This window comes from Hypanus sabinus, chromosome 6 (genome assembly GCF_030144855.1).
Source record: "Hypanus sabinus isolate sHypSab1 chromosome 6, sHypSab1.hap1, whole genome shotgun sequence".
In the NCBI taxonomy this organism is placed as follows: Eukaryota; Metazoa; Chordata; class Chondrichthyes; order Myliobatiformes; family Dasyatidae; genus Hypanus; species Hypanus sabinus.
In genome coordinates this window covers 57,452,926-57,467,417 of record NC_082711.1, presented here as the reverse complement: position 1 = coordinate 57,467,417, position 14,492 = coordinate 57,452,926, and the positions used below count along the sequence as shown (strand labels likewise).

Sequence of the window (14,492 nt, the reverse complement as noted above, 5' to 3'; positions counted from 1 at the left end):
TACACTTTCAAAAACACATTCACTAAAACAGGTTCTTAAAATTAAACTAGACACTGTCAGATTGAAAACTGAACTGCACAATGTAGGATCCAGAGCAGTATATCTCCACCACAACATTTACACAAGTTCAAGAGTAAATGCTTCACTTCATTGGAGTACACTGCTATTCATATTAATGCATTTACAATTTTAAACCTGTCGATAATCTCAGTTTAAAATAAGAGATCACAATCACAAGTGCATCTTATTTTTACAATGTTTTGTGAAAATTGCAAACAAATAATAAAAATACTTAATCCAAAATTCTTAATGCTGCCAGCAAAGAAAAATGACAAAAAAAAGGTAATTACGAGCAGAACATTGCTTTGAGAAGGACTGATGCAGGAACTGACCTTATTATATTGTTTCCCTGATCTTCTCAGATAATTGATAAGACTGTCTAATGTCTGGCAGAGAGAAAATAAGGAAGGCATTGTTAATATTTGGATGATGAAATGTGTGACCTTGAAAAATTATTTTCTTGTTCTGAATAATTATATTTTGTTGAGAAAGAACATCAGGAACTCATCTGTATGGATTGTTTTGCCCAGCAATATGTCACAGTTCTACAGAATGAGTCATAATGTCCTTCTTTCACTTCTATGGTTTTCTGTATTTTATGGCTATCTGGAAAGACAAATCTCAGAGTAGCATTCTGCATATATTCTTTGATAATAAAATTAACTTTGAACTCTTGATGAATCATTCCATACCATTATGCTTTCCTCTCTCCTTCTCACATTCTTCTGTGCCCTCACAACTCTTGGCATAGGATTATACTACCCATTAAATCAATAAAACTCTAGAATGTAGACATTATGTAGCAAAACATTATTAAACCTTGCACTTAATTCACTAATGGATTTCCAAATTTTGCGTGGATTGGCAAACAAGGGCCTGTCCTATCCTGAAACATTTTAGTGCTATTGACCCTCCTGTCCCAAGTTTAACAAGGTACGTACTCCACTCTACTTTAAAGAAAACATGGGTGCTAGTTGTGCCATGCTGACCCTTGCCCTCTACTGAAGCTCCATATCCAAGAATTACCCCAGGGACTGGTGAAGGTAGGCCACCTATCAGGGCAGGTACCTAAATTTAGTTCAGCTGCTCAGTTTTGAAATGTGGAGTTTATGGCTCCACACTGGCTACCACTTTTCCTGAGAATGGTAGCACCTAACCTTCTGTGCACATGCTGCCTAGTTCTTATAGTCTCTCTTATCACCTTTCATCAAACGTGATTGGTGCTTCCTCTTCTCTTTAGATGGCTAAATGGCTTTTCCCAGCTCACAGATTCATCTGGTTTCAAAACAGCTTCCAGTAGGCCATAAAGTTTTTGTTGCTGATATCAAGAAAACCTGTTGCTAATGTATCATATACTGTAATACAGTCCCTTCCCACCTATATCTGAGACACTTCTCATGCCCTCAATCTTCAGTAACTTTCAATTCCTTAGCCCTACGAAACTGCCTCATCTTCACCATGGATGTTCAGTCCCTATACGCTTATATTTCCAACCCCCATCAAGATGTCCTCAAAGACCTCAACTTCTTTCTTGAAAGAAAAACCAACCAATCCCCTGCCACCACTACCTTCTTCCGTCTGGCAGAACTGGTCCTCACTGTTGGTTCCTCGACTTTTTCCAGAACCAAGGGGTAGCCATGAGCACTCGCATGGGCCTAAGCTATGCCTGCCTCTTCACTGGTTATGTAAAACAATCTATGTTTGAAGCCTTCCCTGGTTATGCTCCCCAACTCTTCCTCCACTGCACTGGCGCTGCTTTATGCACCTATGTTGAGCTCGTAAATTTAATAAATTTTGCCTTTAGCTTCCATCCTACCATTTGGTCCATCTTTGATATGTCCCTTCCTTTTTTTGATCTCTCTGTCTCCATCTCTGGAGACAAACTGTCAAATGACATATTTTATAAACCCACTGATTACCATAGTTATCTCAACTATACTGCTTCACACCCTATCTCCGGTAAAAATGCTGTTCCCTTTTCTCAGTTTCTTAGTCTCTGCTGCATCTGTTCTCAGGATGTAGCTTCCTATTCCAAAAGTCCTTCTTCTTTAAAGAACAGGATTCCCTTCCCTCGATGATTGACTCGGCCCTCACCTGCATCTCCTCCATTTCCAGTACTGTACTCAACCCATCTTCATGGTTGCAATAGTAATAGAGTCCCTCATGTCCTTATCTACCACCCCATCAGCCTCAATGTCCAACACTTTATCCTCCCCAAAATCTACCATCACCAAAGGAACTCTAACGCTACATCTACACTACACCGGATAAATCCGTAACCAAAGCTTTTTCTCTTCGTTTTTACCCTCCATCCACACTAAAACAGCATTTTCGTCCCCCGAAACCGGAGCTTTTCAGAAACGCTTTCCAGGGTGGGTATTTCTGAAAACACAGCTTGGGCAAATCAGTGTGGATGGGGTAACAGGAGACTTCTGAAAATGCTATCAGATGGCAGTGCGCTATTGCACTGTTTTCTTGAACGCAACCTAACAACTTCAGAACAGACGGCAAAGAGACTGAAGCCAGAAGAGTTAGAAATGTACTCATCAAATACTTTGACCCATAACTTACTGAATAAATAAGTATACTGCACTCACTCTGCCGTTTTCCGTCCTTGCTCGCATGAAGGTGGTTTACCTGTTTATGCAAGTACTTCTCTGACAATAGATGTGTAACAGCCTAATGTAACATTGTACAGAAATACAAGATAACACTGATGCAGACATGTTTTACACATTTAACAAGCTGCTTTTTTAATACAACAGAGTTAGTCAGTTTTTCAATGTTCGTCGTCAGCCGGGTCAATCTGTCCGTGAACTCCCTGTCCGTTGCAGCCATACACTCCAGTATTTGTTTTTTTTAGTTTTAAGTTCTCCTGTGCGAGAGCCAACAGCTGTCCATCGTTTTAAGTTTTTCTAGTCTGTAACTACACAAATGCGCACTTTTACGGTGAGATTCGACACCAAACATGTCGCTTGTTTTCGTCAGATGTGTCCTTTGCATGCACAGCAGGAGGAGATTCGCTGAAATCTCCGTTTCAGTGTGGATAGAGATATTTTCAAAAACGCATAGTGTGGATGCCTATTGTTTTTATGCAAAACCGGCGTTTTCAAAATTATCCAGTCTAGCGTGGATGTAGCCCAACATTAAAAATATCTTTACTAACTCCACTGTCCACTTCCCACAGGATTGCTCTCTCCACAACGTCTGTTCATCCCTCCCCTCTAATCTCCCTCCAGGCACTTATCCCTGCAAGTGGCCGAAGTGCTATAACTGTCCATAGATCTCCTCCCTCACCTCCATTCAGGGCCCCAAAAAAATCTTTCCAGGTGAGGCAGTACTTCATCTGCGAACCTTCATCTGAACATTGAATTCTCCAACTTCTGATAAATCCCTCCCTCTCCCTTCCCCATCCCAGTTTCACTCTGCCTCCTCCTCCAGCTGCCTAACACCACTCTCATGATTCTGCCTTCTACTACACAGTACTTTCCCCTTACATTCCTTTTATATCTTTCCTGCCTATCCGCTCCCTGCTTCCCCTACCCCTTGATCTTACCTCTGATTGGTTTTTCACCTGGCACCTACCAGCCTTCTCCTTCCCACCCTCATCCCACCTTCTTTATAGGGCCACTGCCCCTTCCCTCTCCAGTCCTGATGAAGGATCTCGGCCCGAAATGTTGGCTGCTCATTTCCATGGATGCTGTCTGGCCTGCTGAGTTCCTCCAGAGTGTTGTACGTGTTACTTCATCTGAAAATCTGCTTGTGCTGTCTATTGAGGTCAGTGCTCCTATTGAAGCCTCCTCTACATTGATCAGACCCATCATAAATTGGGGGTCCACTTCATCGAGCACCTACGTTCCATTTGCCGCAAGCAGGACTTCCCAGTGGCCAAACATTTTAATTCCAATTCTCATTTCAACATGTTGATCCATGGCCTCCTCCTGGGCCAAGATGAGGCCATCCTAAGAGTGGAGGAGCAACACCTTATATTCCAATTGGTTACCCTCCAACTTGATGGAATGAATATCTGTTTCTCCTTCTGGTATGCAAATCCCACCCTCCCTCCTCTATTCCCCGCTCTGACCTTTTACTTATTCTCACCTGCCTATTACTTCCTCCCAGGTCCACTCCTTCCTCCTGTGTCCACCCTCTTCCCTTATCAGATTCTTTCTTCTCCAACCATTCCCACCCACCTGACTTCACCTAACCATCCAGCTAGCCTCTTTCCCCTCCCTCACCAATAAATTCAGACATCCCGCTCCCCTCCTTCTCCCTTCATCCTGAAGAAGGATCTTGGCCCAAAATGGCAACTGTTTACTCTTTTCTATAGATGCTGCCTGACCTGCTGTGCTCCTCCAGCATTTTGTGTATGTTACATATAATACAAGACTTTAATCTTAAAAAACTTTCATCCAATTTACAATTTCAGCATTAAAAATTTTCTTTAAAATGTAAAAAAGTTCTTAAAAATGTCAAGAATTCTCCACATTGTAATGACCACCAAGTCATTGGATAACTCCAATGATTTCAGAGTAAATTTCTCAATTACATGATTTCTAATCAGCAATTTTTAAAAATCTACCTAGTTTCTTAATAAAACCATGCCTCTGCTGGTACTTAATGACTCACCTTTCAACTCCATTGCCAAAATTCTGACCATGATGATTTTTGTTCTCTCCCACCTTTGTTATCTTATATCCATTGCCATTTTCAATTTATTTCACTTTTTGTAAATCATCTTACTGTAATTTAATTAATTTCATGCACATTGTATACTTGCTATAAACAAGAGAAAATCTGGGGATGCTAGAAACGTGTGTGTTGTATGCTTGCTTTGATCATTACCTTTGGATTTCTGTAGGAGCTCTGACAGCAAAGATTGGAGATTATTTTCCCGATTAATTTACAATCAGAATGTATGACGAGAGTAGGGGGAAAATTCTAGCACTCAAAATACTTTGCCTTAGAAAAGTTTGGTTTAGACAAAATTCATTACACCTCAACATTCAGGCAAGACCAGATTTGTAAGTGTCACCCACCACCCTGGCACTAATTTCCAGTCTACTTCTGCTAAATGACCTCTTAATGTTGTAAAAATCACCCTGGAGGACTTTTGCTCCTGGGAGTGTGTATATTTAGATTTATATTTATGATTTTGGTGAATAACACAGAAGGCTTGTTGAGCTAAGTGGTTTATTCCTACTACACAAGCTTCTATCTTTTATGCCTCTGGATTTACTTTACTCAGAACAATTCTTGGATAGTGGGTTATTATTCCCGATTTGATTTGATCACTGGAGCAAGAGTTGAAATTGCAAGTATGGATTTGGTTTATACAATGGTGCAGTGAAAAAGTAGTCTGGAATGCTGTTCACACAGATTAAATCATTACACAATGCAGTGAGATAGCACAAGATAAAACAATAACAGAATGCAACAGCCCCAGAGAAAGTGCAGGGCAGGTAGACAATAAGGTGAAAGATAATAACGAGGTAGACTGTGAAGTCAAAAGTTCATCCATCTTATTGGAGAACCATTCAATAGTCTTATAAGCAGGGTAGAAACTGTCTTCAAGCCTGGTAGTCCACACTTACAGACTACTGCATCTTCTTCTCAATAGGATAGTGAAGAAGAGAAAGTCCAGGATGAGTGGAGTATTTGAATTTACTGAGACAGAGGAAAGTATAGATGGAGTCCATGAGGGGATGTCTTGAGCTATGTAAACAACTTTTGGTGGTCTCGTGGCCACTGTTGTCATACCAAGCTGAGGTTCCTTCAGATAGGATGCTTTTTATGGTTCATTGAGAAAAATTAGTAAGGCTTGAGGCAAACATGCCAAATTTTTTTAGCCTCCTGAGGAAGAGGGTTTGGAGAGCTTTCTGGTCATGGCATCAACATGGTTGGATCAGGGCAGTTCAGAGTCAGAATCAGGCTTAATATTACCAGCATATGCCGTGAAATTTGCCGTGTGTGTGTGTGTGTGTGTGTGTGTGTGTGTGTGTGTGTGTGTGTGTGTGTGTGTGTGTGTGTGTGTGTGTGTGTGTGTGTGTGTGTGTGTGTGTGTGTGTGTGTGTGTAGTGCAAAAACAGAAATAATAAAAGTGAGATAGTCTTCATGGGTTCAATGTCCACGTAGAGATCAGGCAGCAGAGGGGAAGAAGCTGTTCCTGAATCGCTGAGTGTGTGCCTTCAGACTTCTGTACCTCCTACCTGATGGTAACAATGAAAAGAGGGCATGCCTGGGTGATGGGGATCCTTAATGATGGACACCACCTTTCTCAGACACCGCTACTTGAAGATGTCTTGGATACTATGGTGGCTAGCACCCAAGATGGAACTGGCTAATTTTACAACTTTCTGTAGTTTCTTTCCATCTTGCATAGTAATCCCCCCCCCCCCCCACCCCAACATACCAGATAGTGAAGCAGCCAGTCAGAATGTTCTCCATGGTATATCTGTAGAAGCTTTCAAGTGTATTGGGTGACAAACCAAATCTCCTCAAACTCCTAATGAAATATAACCGCTTTCTTGTCTTCTTTATAGCTGTATTGATATGTTGGGACCAGATTAGATCCTCAGAGATCTTGACACCCGGGAACCTGAAATTGCTCACTCTCTCCTCTTCTGATCCTCTGTGAGGATTGGTTATTCATGATACTCACTCCTGGGAGCTTTAAGTTTACAACCTCAGTTGTCACCATGACACCATGTTATTTAGCTCTCAATCTCCTCCATGTACTCTGATTCTATGTTATTTGTGAAATGGCCTACTTCATTTGGTCAGGGTCAACCATTGATATTGCGTCCTAGTTGTCTGTCCATGTGATATGCAGGCTAGTACACAAGCCAGGCCAGTATGGCATGGAGAACAAACGTTTGCCCATGCACCAGGCTTTCCCTTCATGCAGCTGATAAATCCAAAGGAACTGCAGAAGCTGATACTTTGGCACCAGCAGCATTAAAGGAGTTGCCAGTCAGTGTTGAACTCAATGTACGCCTGCCTTGGGGACTCCAACTACAGATTTTCCCCTTGGTGTTTACTTCCAAAGCCTTTCCCATGAATGGGTATAGCCACAAGGCAGCAGAGGTCTGAAGTTAAGAGTTTTCTTTCTCCTGGATGAGCTGCCAGCCACGGCTGACAAGACCCATCTGCTTGATGTGGCTAGTTTTAAGGTTGCAGTAACCCACCTTTGCCCTTTCTCCCAACAGCAGAAACTGCTCCTCTCCGGTTTAGTAGTTAAACCACACGAGAAGACCCAGAACTGGACTTGGTTGTCAGAGGCTATCTGCAAACTTGCAGATGGAGTTAGAGCACAATTTTGGCCATGAGTGTGCATGGAGATGGGAAGGGGGCTGAGGATGCAACTTTGTGGGACACTGGAGTACAGAATAATCATGGTGGAGGTGCTGCTGCCTTTCCTTACTGATTGCTGTTTCTTAGTCAGGAAGTCAAAGATTAGTTGCAGAGGGAGATTTCACATCTAATCAGATTCTACCAATAACCCTTAGCAGACGTCATCGGCAAGACGACACAATTACCTTCTACCGACCTATCAAAAATTTTTCTGAACTCCAGGCCAATAGAAGCCCAGTTTCCTCAAAGGTCAATGCCCTCGTGTCAAAAAAAATAGTCCAGGGAACCTTTGTTGCAAATTTAAAAGTCCAAAATGAATGTGACTTTTTGGGTACATAACATAACTAACGGACAAGCCCAAGATACAAAATAATGTTAATGATGCTGGCAAACAAGTTGAACCAGTTAGGTCTTTATTCTTTGGAGTGTAGAAGGTTGAAGGGGGACTTGATAGAGGTATTTAAAATTATGAGAGGGATAGATAGAGTTGACGTGAATAGGCTTTTTCCATTGACAGCAGGGGAGATTCAAACAAGAGGACATGAGTTGAGAGTTAAGGGGCAAAAGTTTAGGGGTAACACGAGGGGGAACTTCTTTATTCAGAGAGTGATAGCTGTGTGGAACGAGCTTCCAGTAGAAGTGGTAGAGGCAGGTTCGATGTCATTTAAAAAAAATTCGACAGGTATATGGACAGGAAAGGAATGGAGGGTTATGGGCTGAGTGCAGGTAGGTGGGACTAGGTGAGAGTAAGCATTCGGCATGGACTAGAAGGGCCGAGATGGCCTGTTTCTGTGCTGTGATTGTTATATGGCTATATGGTTAAAACCAAGGGAAATTCCTTCAACTACAGATCAGTAATGGGCTATTAGAGGCTTTCAACATTAAATGTTATCCTACATTAAACAAGGACTGATTTGTTAATGGATGGCTGGGAAGCTTCTGTGTTCAATCAATAGCTAAGAACATTGCAGATACAGCAGAACATCATGTAGAAAAATGTGAGGTTATCCACTTAGAAATAAAGAGAAAAAAAGAGGCATGTTTTATTTTAAAAAGGTGAAAGATTAACAATAGTTCAGTGGGAACTGAATGGATGTCTTTATACACAAATCATTATAATGAATAGGGAATTCAAAAAAGGGCCTGCAATTGAAATGTTAATTGCTTCTTTTTCTACAGATGCAGTCTGACTAGATTTTTGTTATTTAAAGTAAATGGCATGTTTGCTTTTATTACAAGAGGATTAGAGTACAATCAAACAAATACCTTACCATAAATACCCAGAGTCCTCAGAAATCTGTATGGAGAACTGGTTTCCGATTAACAAATTGGACAGAGAGGACCAAGTTAACAAATTTCATGTCACGTGCCAGTGATATTAAAGCTGATTCTGATTCTGAGTGCAGTAAAAAGTTTGCCACTATGATTCTAGATTACTGTGGAGTGACCAATGAGAGATTAACCCTTTATCTGGCCTTAGAAGAATAAGGGGTTGTAGCAGTGTGCTACATGCAGCGCTAAAATTACGACACGGAGTCGGTAACTGCAGTCGAAGGAAAGACTTTATTCAAAATCCTCAGCCTCACTTTTAAGCCTCCCTCAACCTGCCCCCCATGGCACAGAGGCTCCAAAGCTCTATGCTCGCAAACCCCCGTAGGCTATCTAATTGTGAGCCGGTTCGGATGTGCTAGGAAATGGGTCGCCACATAACCCCCCCCCCCCCCCAGAACCGGCGATACACCCCCCAATGTCCACAGTCTGGGCCGGAACCTGCTTGGGAGGTCGGCCTCTGCGCCGAGGTGCCGGAAACTCGGCCGGTTGCGCCAGGTCATGGGCCGGTTTGAGGCGGTCCACCGTGAAAACCTCCTCTTTCCCCCCCAACGTCCAGCACGAACGTGGACCCGTTGTTCTGGAGCACCATAAACGGTCCCTCGTATGGCCGCTGCAGCGGTGGCCGATGCCCGCCCCTTCGTACAAACACAAACTTACAGTTCTGCAGGTCTTTGGGTACGCAGGTCGGGTTCCACCCGTGCTGTGAAGTGGGTATGGGGGCCAGGTTACCGAGCTTCTCGCGTAGTCTGCCCAGGACTGCTGCGGGATCTTCCTCTTGCCCCCGTGGGGCTGGTAGGAACTCCCCGGGGACGACCAGGGGCGCGCCGTATACCAACTCTGCCGACGAGGCGTGCAGGTCGTCCTTGGGCACTGTGCGGATGCCGAGTAGGACCCAGGGAAGCTCGTCCGCCCAGTTGGCTCCTCGCAGGCGGGCCATGAGGGCCGACTTCAGGTGACGGTGGAAACCCTCCACTAGCCCGTTCGACTGTGGGTGGTAGGCAGTTGTGTGGTGCAGCTGAGTCCCCAAAAGGCTGGCCATAGCTGACCACAGGCTGGAGGTGAACTGGGCGCCTCTGTCGGAGGTAATGTGGGCCAGTACACCAAAGCGAGATATCCAGGTGGTGATCAGGGCTCGGGCGCAAGATTCGGAGGTGGTGTCGGTGAGCGGGACCGCCTCTGGCTATCTTGTGAACTGGTCCACGATAGTCAGGAGGTGCCGCGCTCCGCGTGACACTGGCAGGGGGCCCACGATATCCACATGAATGTGGTCGAAACGCCAGTGGGCAGGATGGAACTGCTGTGGTGGGGCTTTGGGTGTGCCGCTGCACCTTGGCCGTCTAGCAGTGATGCACGTTTTGGCCCATTCACTGACCTGTTTGCGGAGTCCGTGCCAAACGAACCTGCTGGAAACCATCCGGACAGTCGTCCGGATGGAGGGATGCGCCAAGTTATGAATGGAGTCGAAAACACAGTGCCGCCAAGCTGTCGGGACGACGGGACGGGGCTGGCCGGTGGCGACGTCACAGAGTAGGGTCCTCTCACCCGGGCCTACGGGGAGGTCCTGGACCTGCAAACCGGAGACTGCGGTTCTGTAACTCGGAATCTCCTCATCTGCCTGCTGTGCCTCTGCCAGTGCCTCAAAGTCTACCCCTTGGGAAAGGGCATGAACGATAGGGCGAGAGAGCGCATCCGCCACGACATTGTCCTTACCCGAGACGTGCCGGACATCCGTCGTGTATTCAGAGATGTAGGACAGGTGGCGTTGCTGGCGGGACGACCAGGGGTCGGACGCTTTCGTAAATGCAAAGGTAAGCGGTTTGTGGTCCGTGAACGCGGTGAAGGGCCGACCTTCTAGGAAGTACCTGAAATGCCGGATTGCCAGGTAGAGCGCCAACAGTTCCCGGTCGAAGGCACTGTACTTGAGCTCAGGTGGCCGCAGGTGTTTGCTGAAAAATGCCAGGGGTTGCCAGCGACCTGCGATGAGTTGCTCCAGCACCCCACCGACTGCCGTGTTAGATTCGTCCACTGTGAGGGTGGTAGGGGCGTCCATTCTGGGATGTACTAGCATTGCGGCGTTCGCCAAAGCTTCCTTCGTTTGAACGAAAGCGGCGGCGGACTCCTCGTCCCAGACAATATCCTTGCTCGGACCCGACATCAGGGCGAACAGGGGGTGCATGATCCGGGCAGCTGAAGGGAGGAAGCGGTGGTAGAAATTGACCATACCTACGAATTCCTGAAGGCCTTTGATCGTGGTGGGTCGGGGGAAGTGGTGGACCGCATCTACCTTAGCGGGCAGAGGGGTTGTCCCATCTTTAGTAATCCTGTGCCCCAGGAAGTCAATGGTATCGAGTCCGAACTGGCATTTGGCGGGGTTGATTGTAAGACCGTACTCACTCAGTCGGGCGCAGAGTTGACGGAGGTGGGACAGATGCTCCTGACGACTGCTGCTGGCTATGAGGATGTCGTCCAAATAGATGAACGCGAAGTCCAGGTCCCGTCCCACCACGTCCACAGACTGGAACGTCTGTGCGGCATTCTTCAGGCCGAACGGCATGCGGAGGAACTCGAAAAGGCCAAACGGGGTGATGAGAGCCGTTTTGGGGGTGTCGTCAGGATGCATCGGGATTTGATGGTACCCTCGGACGAGGTCTACCTTGGAGAAGATCCGTGCGCCGTGCAAGTTTGCTGCAAAGTCCTGAATGTGCGGCACAGGGTAGCGGTCCGGTGTGGTAGCCTCGTTCAGCCTGCGGTAGTCGCCGCACGGTCTCCAGCCTCCCATCGCTTTGGGCACCATGTGCAGGGGGGAGGCCCATGGGCTGTCGGACCGCCGGATGATCCCCAATTCCTCCATCCTCTGGAACTCCTCCTTCGCCAGTCGGAGCTTGTCCGGGGGAAGCCGCCGAGCGCAGGCGTGGAGGGGTGGTCCCTGGGTCGGGATGTGGTGCTGTATGCCGTGGCGGGGCATGGCCACTGTGAACTGCGGTGCCAGAACCGATGGGAAATCCGCCAGGACCCTGGTGAAGTCATTGTCGGACAGCGTGATGGACCCGAGGTGAGGGGCTGGCAACTGGGCTGCACCCAGGGAGAACGTCTGAAAGGTCTCGGCGTGTATCAGTCTCTTCCTGGACAGGTCGACTAGTAGGCTGTGAGCCCGCAAAAAATCCGCACCCAGAAGCGGTTGGGCTACGGCGGCCAGTGTAAAGTCCCACGTGAACTGGCTGGAGCCGAACTGTAGCTGCACCTGACAGGTGCCATAGGTCCGTACTGTGCTGCCGTTCACGGCCCTCGGGGGGGACCCGGTGCCCTGCTGCGGGTGTCGTAACTCGTCGGAGGTAAAACGTTGATCTTGGCACGAGTATCGACCAAAAACCGGCGTCCCGACCTTGGGGTTGGCGGGCTCTGCGGCCGGGCCTGGACTGGTTTGCTGCTGGGAGCGTGGCTAGGAGATCTGTGCGATGGACGCCCCGCTCACCTTTTTGGCATTCCACAGCAAGTCCGCCCGGGCTGCCACTTTCCGGGGGTCACTGAAATCCACGTCGGACAGCAGCAGGCGTATGTCCTTGGGCAGCTGCTCCAGGAATGCCTGCTCAAACATGAGGGAGGGCTTGTGTCCTCCGGCCAGAGACAACATCTCATTCATTAAAGCCGATGGAGGTCTGTCGCCCAAGCCATCCAGGTGCAGTAAAGGGGCAGCCCGCTCGCGCCGTGAGAGTCCGAAAGTCCTGAGGGGCAGGGCTTTGAATTCCGTGTACTTGCCGTCTGCCGGGGGCAACTGTACGAACTCCGCGACCTGGGCCGCTGTGTCCTGGTCAAGGGAGCTCACCACGTAGTAGTACCGGGTGTCTTCTGAGGTGATCTGGCAAATGTGGAATTGGGCTTCAGCTTGCTGGAACCATAGGTTCGGTCGCTGTGTCCAGAAACCCGGCAGTTTCAACGAAACCGCATGAACAGAGGCGGCATCGGTCATTTCTGGCCCAAAAATCGTTTGGACCGTCGGGGTCACCAATTGTAGCGGTGTGCGACACGCAGCGCTAAAATTACGACACGGAGTCAGTAACTGCAGTCGAAGGAAAGACTTTATTCGAAATCCTCAGCCTCACTTTTAAGCCTCCCTCAACCTGCCCCCCGTGGCGCAGAGGCTCCAAAGCTCTGTGCTCGTAAACCCCCGTAGGCTATCTAATTGTGAGCCGGTTCGGATGTGTTAGGAAATGGGTCGCCACAGGGTAATATCATCAAACTGCACAGAAGCATTGTGTTCAGCATGCCACTATTACAGTTTGGAGCTTTCCAGTGTTCGGAATTCAATTCTGTTGCCATCAGTAAGAAGTTTGCCTGAACCCACCATGACTGTGTGGGTTTCTCCTGGGTGCACAGTCCAAAGGCACACTGGTTAGTAGGTTAATTGGGCATTGTAAATTGACCTGTGATTAGGCAAGAGTTAAATATTGGTGTAGCTCATTGGGCTCAAAAGGCCAGTACTGCACAGTAAATAAATAAATATAATTTCATCCTCTTTTAAGAGAAAACAAAGCTAGTCAGAGCAGATAAGGTGACGTTTCCCTTAGCTGGGCTGTCTGGAACAAGGGAGTTATTTAATTACTATATATATTTACTGTAATTCAGTTTTTTGCTATATTATCATGTACTGCTGCCACAAAGTTAACAAATTCCACAACATATGCTGGTGATATAAAACCTGATTCTGATAAGCACTGTCCCGCTTGGTGGCGCAATAATATCAGCGCTGGACTCCGGAGCGAAGGTTCCTGAGTTCGAATCCAAGTCGGGTTGAGCATCGAGTTAGCAACTTGACCTCATAAAAACAAGAATAGTTTGCTATGGAAACACCATCATGACGGTGCCCCGATAACTCCACTGCCGAGTTAAGGGCTATTCTTCTAATGACATTCTCTAATGATAAGCATTATTCAGCTACAATACCATTTTACACAGGCAGGACAGAGGAGACCTTCCTTCAAAATAATGCTGCTAAATCTTTGAAACTCTGATTAGTCACCAAAGTTCAAAGTAAAGTTATTATCAAAGTGCATATATGTCACCATATTGAAACCAATAATAACCATAGCAGTTTCTTTGGCATTCAATGAGTGTGCATAAAAATGAACTATGCAAAAACAAAAGAAAGAAATAATAATAATTAAGTAAGCACTGAATAGAGAACATGAAATGAAGAGTCCTTGAAGGCGAGTCCATAGGTTCTGGGAACATTTCAATGATGGGACCAGTGAAGTTGAGTGAATTTATCCCCTTTGGTTCAAGAGCCTGATGGTAATAACTGTTCTTGAACATGGTGGTGCAAGTCCTGAGGCTTCTGTACCTTCTTTCTGGTGGCAGCAGTGAGAAGAGAGCATGTCCTGGGTGGTAAGATTCTGCATTTCATATAGATGTGCTCAATGGTGGGATGGCTTTACCCGTGATGGACAGGGTCATATCCACTGCTTTTTATAGGATTGTCTGTTCAAGGGCATTGGTGTTTCCATACCAGGCCGTGGTGCTGCAAGTCAATCTACTCTCTAAACACAACTATAGAAGTTTGTCGAAGTTGTAGATATGCCAAATCTTCACAAACCCCTAAGGAAGCAGAGGTGGCGCCATGTTTCTTTGTAATTACATTTACATGCTGGGAATAATAACACCGAGGAATTTAAAATTGCCAACCCTCTCCACCTCTGATTCCCCAATGAACACTGGCTCATGGATCTCTGGTTTCCTTCTTTGGGAATCAA

At 46.5% G+C, this 14,492-nt stretch overlaps 1 protein-coding gene across 4 annotated transcripts in view; it reads right to left on the bottom strand.

Moving 5' to 3' along the window:
• The window catches only part of LOC132395495 (metalloreductase STEAP2-like), a 55,669-nt gene that overhangs the window by 34,979 nt on the left and 6,198 nt on the right, over positions 1–14,492 (bottom strand). For 2 of the 4 annotated variants that reach the window (XM_059972199.1, XM_059972198.1), the window contains exon 2: positions 393–446. The exons of the other annotated variants lie outside the window; for them this stretch is intronic. The gene's annotated coding sequence lies outside the window, so the exon portion shown is untranslated. The remainder of the gene's footprint in view (positions 1–392; positions 447–14,492) is intronic. 4 annotated transcript variants of the gene reach the window in all.